The sequence below is a fragment of the Pinus tabuliformis genome, chromosome 5_1, assembly GCF_031772625.1.
Source record: "Pinus tabuliformis cultivar Carrire ecotype Pingquan chromosome 5_1, CPIR1, whole genome shotgun sequence".
Classification (NCBI taxonomy): domain Eukaryota; kingdom Viridiplantae; phylum Streptophyta; class Pinopsida; order Pinales; family Pinaceae; genus Pinus; species Pinus tabuliformis.
The window spans coordinates 24362340-24371508 of record NC_142305.1 but is presented as its reverse complement, the minus strand read 5'-3'; positions in this window follow the sequence as shown (position 1 = coordinate 24371508).

The following is a 9169-nucleotide window of genomic DNA, read 5'->3' as shown; positions in this document are numbered from 1 at the left end:
AAAAAGCCATCAATCGTTGATAACCTAGAGGATCATGTCACCTTTTGCAAAATGTGATCCATTTTAGGAAGAGGATAGTTATCCTTCAGTGATGCCCTATTTAAATTTCGGAAATAAATACACAATCTAATCTCCCCATTCTTCTTCCTCACAGGTACTAGATTAGCCACCCATTCAAAGTATCTGAGAGGAACAATTATTTTAGCTTGTAACAATTTCTTGACTTCTTTCTCAATTGATGGCAACAATAAAGGATTTATTTGTCTCAACTTTTGCTTATATGGTTTAATCCCTGGCTTCAAAGGAATTTTATGTTGAATTATGCTAGTATCATATGTCTTCAGATCTTCGTAAGACCATGCAAATATATCAACATATTCCTTGAAAAGATTTACATACCTCTGTTTAAACTCCTTTGGAACATCTTTTGCCAATCTCACCATCTTAGGTTATTGCTCTGTTCCAAGGTTGCAGTCTTCAAGATCATCTTCTGAATCTGTTTTCTTAATATTGACAGACAGCAACATCATTATCATTAAATAACCTTTCCAAGGGTGCTAAACCTTTAGGGATCACATTATTCTTCAACTGCATTATTTATAACCTCCTATGGAATTATTTAAATGCAATTTTATGTCTGATTGTTCTCCTTCAACTTCTCTAGTTTCGTCCTCTTGATCAATCTCCAAGTTTGAAAATTAGCCCACCGTATCTAGAAAACTTTTAATTTTTTATTCATCCTCGAACAGCTGCGAATACTTTACACTATCTGAAATAGATGGTCTATTCTTGATTTCCACTTCATACCCGAGTCTAGGATTCGAGGGAGGCTTAAAATTACTAGCTGCAACTGCCAATGAATGAGCTAGTCTATTACCTTCCCTAGGTACAAACTGTATATTGAAAGCATAAAATGAGTTATCTACCAAATCCCACACTTCATTCCTATATGTCTTAAGACGTGGATGTTTTGCTTGACATTGATTCTTGATTTGTTTAATCACCAATTTTGAATCTCCAAAAATAGAAATACATTGTATTCCTAAATTTTTTGTTGCTTGTAAACCGAGAATCAAATGTTCATACTCAGTAACATTATTTGTAGAGCCAAATTCTAGTTTATAAGAGAAGGGAATCATATGACATTTAGGAGAAAACATAATAACTCCAACTCCATTCCCTTCCTTTGAATAGGCACCATCGAAATGCAACTTCCAGACTCCACTGAATACTAGCTCCTTGCTCTTAATTGTTGAAGCATTAAGGGAGTTTTGAGGTCTAAAATGGGGCTCCTAAGGAAATTATAAAATAATAGTGGAAATAATAAAATAATATTATATTACATCGTCAAATTTTAGAAGGAAAAAAAGAAAAAATTAATTTTTCAACTTATCCCCCTATGGGTTTACTTAAATTTTGAGCAGAAACACTCGTTGGATGAAGAATTTGATTCCTCATCCAAGGATTATGCATGTTTAATACTTTTGATGGAACCTGCTACACGGAAATTGATAAATACATGAAAAACGTGATTGCAATCATGTTTTTTCATGTATTTGTCATTTTTCGTGTAACATGGTTCATTGAAAGTATGCAACATGGGTACTCCTTGGATGAGGAATTAAATTTTGCATCCAACAAGTACTCTAAAAAATTAGGAAGACAAGTTGAAAATATGAGTTGAAAAAGTAGTTTTATTATTTTATTATTTTTTAATATTTTTACTTTTTTACTCCAAAAATGGTGAATTGTCCCCCATGGTTGACATCATCATCTTGAATCCTATTGGTTTTACATTTTTCTTAGGAGGCCCATTTTAGACCTCAAAATTCCCCTAATCGAAGATGAACTTTTGTGTCTTCAGCAATTTCTGGTGATTCTTGTAACATAAAACAAGAAAAATAATCCTTTTCCTAACTAAAAATCGGACAATTACTCGAACCCTCCTTTGTGATGGTTTTTACAAACGTGGTCTCTCGATACCATCTCCTCCCTTCTCCACCAAAAACTGTAATAATTGCATAAGTCAAGTCCAGTTTAAGCACTCCTCCAAGTTTGGATCCCCAAGATCTAGAGAGCAACATTACAAAACAGGCTAGAATCTCAGCAACAACCACATCCATTACAATACTCCTAGCAAGAATTTGAGTCAATGACACCACCAAATATTTTATCATTCCTATACATTTGACCTTTTTTGAATCAAAATAATATAGGTCTTTATAGGGCTTTGTAATTTGATAGTTCAATTGCTTCATTACTGACAATGGCATTAAATTATGAGATGCTCCCGAATCTAACATACAATTATGAAGTATGAAGGTATGCATAAGCAGAGAAATATAGAAAGGAGGTGTAGAAGTATCATGTTCTTCTACATGAGGACAAAACATCACTATTGGTCTCTCCTCCTGCAAATTAACTACATCTGTTGAATGATTATCTTGAGAAATATTTATAAAGTCAGCAACTTGCTTCTTATACCTAGGAGTCTTCACTAGCTCTGTTAAAGGAATTGGAACTTTAAGCTTTTCTAATTCTTTCATTAGATCAAAAGAATGGCTTACTTTCACTGTTTTCAATTGCTCCTCCTGATTTAAGTTATGGATTGGAATCTTCTGTCAACTGACAACAGGTTGTTGAACAGATTTGTACAACTCACCTGAATCTTGCTTGTTGTTAGAACTTTCTCCCTGCTTAACTATAACTTTTGGGACTGCATTGACCTGCTGCTTTCCTTTATAAACTTGTCTTAGACAGTGATGTTGTACTATACGATTTGTTTGCTCCTCCACGCTATCTAGGATTCTTGATATTCTTTGAGATCTAAGATCATATTTTTTATGTAGCTCTTCTTGCATAAAATTTGTAAACTTCTTATAATATTCTTCATCTTCTTCATCATCCAGAGAGACCTCAAAATCTAAATTAGAATCTTCCCTTACGACTCCTTCTCTTTCTTCATCATATAATGTAGAAATTTGATTTTCTTGTTATTTAAGAGATTCTTCCACTGCTTCCTTTGTTGCATCCTCGATGTATAGAGGTGGTTGTATTTGATCTTGATCCTTTATTTCCCTTTGCATAATTTGCAATGGCTGCCTCCTAAATTGAGGATTAAAATTTATGTTTTGACCATGTTGAATCTATCTTGGTAAATTTTTTCTTTCCAACTCCATTTTCACCAATTTATTGGACATATTTTTAATTTCCGTAGTCATTTCATCACACTTTTGTTCATGAGAATCCTTTAGCCAAATAGCAGAATTCTCTTCTTCTTTTCCTTTTCCCTTATCTTCGACTTGTTCCTTTGGTTTATTTCAATCTCCAGTGCCTTGGTCTAAATTTGATCTAAAGTAGGAGATCTCCTCTCCCTCAAGGTGAAACCAAAGTCAAAATCAAATGCCTCTGCAAACACCACTTTTTCTCCTGTAGGTGGTGGCTTTATCTTTGCTTGGTAAGCTATTATACAACTTGTTGAATCTTTTAATGAGTTCATTCACATCTTCTTCTAATTTTCTTTTGATTGCATTGAATTTAGTTAAGAAAAAACTATGGTCCTTCTTTTCACCCCATCTCTATGTGATAACATTCTCTAACTCCTCCCAAGTATTTATAGAATTAGCAAGAATTGTTTTGAACCACTTCCTTTCTTCTCCATCTAGTGATTGGACAAATGGTCTCATCACTACATTGAGATACTCAACATTTAAATTCTCAGCAAATGCACAAAAGGAAGAAATATGTTTCTCTGTTGTTAATTCATCCTCTCCTGTAAACCTGGGAAACAATTTAGATAATCTTATGGCATATCATTCATTGGCTAATGAAGCTTTAAAGAAGCATATATGTTTCGAAGAAAAGTTTGGATAGCCATATTTGGATTTGAGAAGGGAACAAAGGAACTTCCTACTTGAAACACAAATGATTAAGGTGGGATAACAGAAATAGGAATTGGCTGACTGATAGTAGGAATAGTTTGATTTGGAAATAAAAAATCAAATGTTTTAATCTATTTGATTTATGGAAAAGAAAATGGAAATGATTCAAATGACTCTCCTTCTAATCTAGGTTCTGAAAAGTGTTCTGAGAGGAAGACAAATTTTCTAGAGAAAAATAAAGAATTTTAGCAACTTGCTCTCAATGAAAGGTTTTAAATAATTTTGTAGTAGAACTAGAACTAGGATAAGGCAGAGTATGGTTTGGAGTTACTGGGGATTTTGGCTTCCAAACTCTTCGAGAAATGAATTTCTTTGGATTAGAGAGAATAGGATCTTTCTACTGTGAGGTATTAGACCTCATGTGGGGTCTTTTCAAAGCTAGTGTTGTTTTCTTGGTGAGAGATTCAAGCTAAGAACTTTCTTTGCTCACCAAACGAAGGAATTACTACAAAGAGAAAACCCAAGGAAAAATAGTTTTGTATCTCTCATCCCCGGCAAGCTTCGACTGAAGAGATTGCAGTGCCCAAGACATTTTTCTAAAACTGAGAAAATATGAGTTTGTTGTTCCATTGTTCAAACCCCATAAATGATATTAAAAATAAAATGCCTCTTGATCTTCTATAGACAGGAATAATTATTTAAAATGACCTTTTGATGTTAAATACAAGTTTAGTGAAATTGCAGCCAGAAAAGGTAGTGGAAAGTCTCCAACATAGGCATGCAGAATCTTTGTTTTCAACCTTAGAAGAAGTATGAAATTAGCAGGAGATGTTATTTAGAAAAGAGGAGCGCATGATTACGGAAATTTTAACTTTAACTTACAAGAAACTTATTTTGTAGAAATGTAAAATTAAATTAAAGGCCAGCAATTTCATTACTCGTTTCTCTGAAGAAAAACATAAAATGGAGATAACAAGGAAAACATTTTGCACTCAACAGGTGTTTAGAATCATTTCAAATACTTTATTCAAATCCATTTGAAGATTGAAAGATACAAGTTGTTTCTGCTTGTGAGGTCCAAAACTCGAAACCCTCATTTCTTTTTATGAATTAGATTTATACAAAATTTCAAAAGGACAGTTAAGAAACTGCCAACTACCAAAATTGCATAACTTCCTAAACTACTTCATAAGTAATAGTTCTTTCGAACTTTACATTTTGAAAAGATAAAATTCAAATACATGATTGAAAATATATGTCAAAATGTTTGTATGACAGATGTCATTGCTCCATTTGGTAATCTAAGATTGCGTTGCAAATGAAGGTCATGCTTCTGCACTTGTTGTTGTTGGTGACATCCACTCTCTACAATTTTTCCAAATGAGTATACAAAAAGAGATAACTAACAAGAGATGGAAATCTAAAGAAACCAATGAGGGGGAGATTTGTTAACTGAGAATTAACCATTTCCTTCCAGAAGACAGGTATCTCAAAAACTATTTTTGGGTTCATCATCAAACTAAACATTCTTAAAATGTATTTATCCATAATATTTTAATCCTCCCTTCCTAAAATTTTGCCAAAATTTGTAGAACAGGTCTAACTTCTTCAATAAAAGTATCCAGAGAAAAATGAGCAGGCTCCATAGGCAGATGCTTCCCAACAGGCATAAAAAAGAGTCAATTAAGCATAATTGAAAGTAGACAAGTCTTGGAAAGTGGAAAATAAAGCTTCTTCTGGGAAAGGGTTGTAAGAAATTTTAGATGGAAAGTATAAGGCTTGATGATTAACAAGGTTGACAGTTGAAAAACATTTTCCCCTAATTTATTCATAAAAAAATACTTTTGAGGGTAAAGGGAATAAACAATCCAATTTATGAACTCTGGGAAAATGTAAGTTTGAGGAATCATAACAGCTAGGACACTAGACATAACAAAAGTAGAATATACAGGAGATTCAGTTTGACTAAGTAGAATCTGATGATAAATTTCTATATAATTAACCCAACAAACTGGGTCAAAGATGTCTTTCTCAGTATCCATCAATGTAATATGACAAGTGGAACTTATGATAACAAATTTCTTCAACATTTTGAAAATTATGGATGCCAAGACTTTACACAAATGTCGGAACAGCGGCCGGTAATTATGACTGGATTTGCAACCTATAATATTGGATTCTTTGGAAGCAGGAACAGAGGACAACAGTGAGTGAAATGAATAGTAAACAAGATTTTATATCGGAAACGGAGCAACGGGTGTGTAACAGCCTTGGTGAAAATTCCATGTAAAAATATATAAATGCCACGGATGATGGGACACGTATTCCAAGTTGAATGTTGGGCAGGACATCATAGGGGGTGTTCATTTGGTTGTTTATGGCTAAGGAAATTGGAAAATGCAATGGCTAAGTCTTTGGAAAGGCAAAAGGGAATTTTTGGCACATTTATGTATGAAAATAAAGGAAATTATGAGAAAAGTAAGGTGAAAGGTCACAGGTTGCATGTGAGGAGGAAAATGAAGGAAAATAATGGAAAATCAAGAAAATAGAGGTCTCAATCATTAAAAGGATTCTGAGGATCAGTTGGAAGCTTCTTGTTTTTCAGTGTTAAGCTATTAGTTAGTGTAGGCTCTTTGCTCAAGTTCTTGCTATGGTTATGCATGAGATCAAGAAGGGAAAAGAATGCAAGAGGAAGCAAAGATCAAGCAGGGAAAGGAAGGATCAAGAAGCTACAACAGGCTTCATTGAAGGTATCAAATTGCATGTGTATTTTCCTTGCTAGATTTGGCATGCATTGAATTTGATGTCGTTATTTTGTTGTTGTGCCATGGGTTTTTCTAGGTGCAACAATGTTTCAGCCTATCTTTGCCATTTCCAAATAGCCATGGTGTGATGGGGTTCTCATGTTTTGGTTGAGCTGGATTACCGGATGAATTTGAAGCTGGGTGGGGTGGATCTCCAAATGATAGAGCACATGGCCTAGTGGTCTCTAAACTAAACTGTGTATCATGGTAAAGCCACTGGATGAGTGACCATTAAGCCAGACTCTGGGTTGCGGTAAAGCCAAGATTGTGTTGCCTGTGTGGGCCTAAGAATCCTTGTTGGTGTATGACAGGATATATGATGCCAAGAGGTGGTTTTCTCTCCGTTGGGCCTAGTAATCCTGGGTTTGGGATATGCGGTAAAGCCTGGAGAGTGGGTATCAGTTTAGGGCCTAGTGATCTGAGTTTTGTATTATGGTAAAGCCTGAGAGACTAGGAGACAGGAAAATTCCTCACAGTGTAGGTGGAGAAATCTGGTGGCCTCCATGCTTCTATGGCCTAGTGAGTAGGTGGAGCTCACGGTAAATCATGTTATGATGTGTTCATTGTGTTGGCCTAGTGATACAGGATGGATTACGATAAAGGCTAGTTTCTATTGATGAGGGTGAGGTGGTTTAGCCTCGGTATGCCCTGGTTTAATTATTTTGGTTTGAGTCCCACATTCATGCTTAGAATATGGCGCGAGGGTGATTGGATGAAGAGAGACTTGGCTGAGCCAATCTATGTTCAGGTGGAACGTGGTAGTACCATCTCTGGTTGGTTCATTGTAATATTAATGAGAAATTCATTCCCTTGATTTTCATGTGTAATTCTACTGGTGTATATACAGATTTTGATGGCTGATATGTTTATGGTATTTTTGTTCCTATTGTGCTGGTTATATGTAGATTTTGTGACAGTAGCTATGTATGGCTCTCAAAATCTTTTTACTTGTATATGAATGGATAATGTTTCTATGACCTAATAGATGAATATGCAGCAATGACATGAGGGAGCAATGATTTATAGCGATTCTCAGAGAAGTGTGAGATCCCTACACTTAATTATGTTGTTTACACCTATAGGTTACATGTTGACAATATTTTTGATGAAATTCCTGGCATGGCTAGTAGGGGTATGGTTATGGTCTTGTTAGGTCCCTATACTACTAGTGTAACCCCTTATTCTTATTAGTAGAACCCCCTTATTATATTGTTGTGCCCATGTAGTCCCCATATTTTTATTATTGTGCCCCATAGAAGCCAACTATTGTTATTATTGTGCCCTTACATTATTATTGTTATGTCAGCTTTGATTATATTATGACCCCTTAGACTCCTATATATAGAAAGGAGGTCTTGTCATTTGTATCATCCAAGAATTGTTCATTGTGTAATGTAAAGGAGGTTGCCCCTTTGAAGAGGCTTATTTCTAAGGTGTTCATCTATCTTTTCTATGTTTTTGTGAACTGGTTTCATAACATTTGGTATCAGAGCTTTGGATTCTAGGGTTTCGCTGCTCCAAACAGGTCATCATAGAATTTTCACTATAACTCTTTTTTTGCGATGTTTCAGAATCTAAAAAAAAAAAAAATTGAGACAACATCGCGCTGAAGCTTGGGTCTGAATTTCAGATTTTTTCTCACTATATGTTCGGAGATATGATCTAAGGAAGTTAGGGTTTTTTCAAACTCCAGAATTTCATCTAAAACAGGTCATCATGGAATTTTCACTATAACTATTTCGCTACAAAGTTTCAGAACCTAAAATAAAAACCCATTTGAGAAGAAATCGTTCTGAATCTCGGCTCTGAATTTCAGATCCTGTATCTCTATATTTACAGAGATATAATCTGAGGAAGTTAGGGTTTTTGAAAACCCCCGAATTACATTCCAAACAGGTCACCTTGGGAAAATAGTCATAAATTTTGTTCTGAGAATCAGATTGAAATTTCGTCAGAAGTTTCAGAAAGATGACTTCATGTAGTTTTCTGTATATCAATTTTAGGTACTAAGGTAAAAACAGTGAGACATGGCACATCGTACAAGTTCGCTCTATTGAACTAGTCTATAATCAGGTCACCGTGGGAGATTTGGCATAACTCTTTCTTGGATAATCAAATTTTGATCAGACTTGCAGGGTTAAAAAGAGAACTCAGAGAGCTATAGTAGGAAGAAATTTCATAACTTGGAGATCTTAAATTATAGAGTTACAATCATTTCAAGATCGAGCTCCTAAAATCAAGAAAAAACAAGATGAGGAAATTTGATGGCAAGGATTCGGTAAATTGGATACTACAGATGGAGAAATATTTTGATCTACATGGTGTACCACTGTTACAAAAAGTATGTATTGCATCTTCATATTTAGAACAATATCAATTTTTATGGTATAAAGGGCTTTGTTCTCGTAAACTACTTGTTACATGGTCAATTTTCACAGAGGAAATTATAGCACATTATGAGGATACAAAGAGCAACATCTTCTT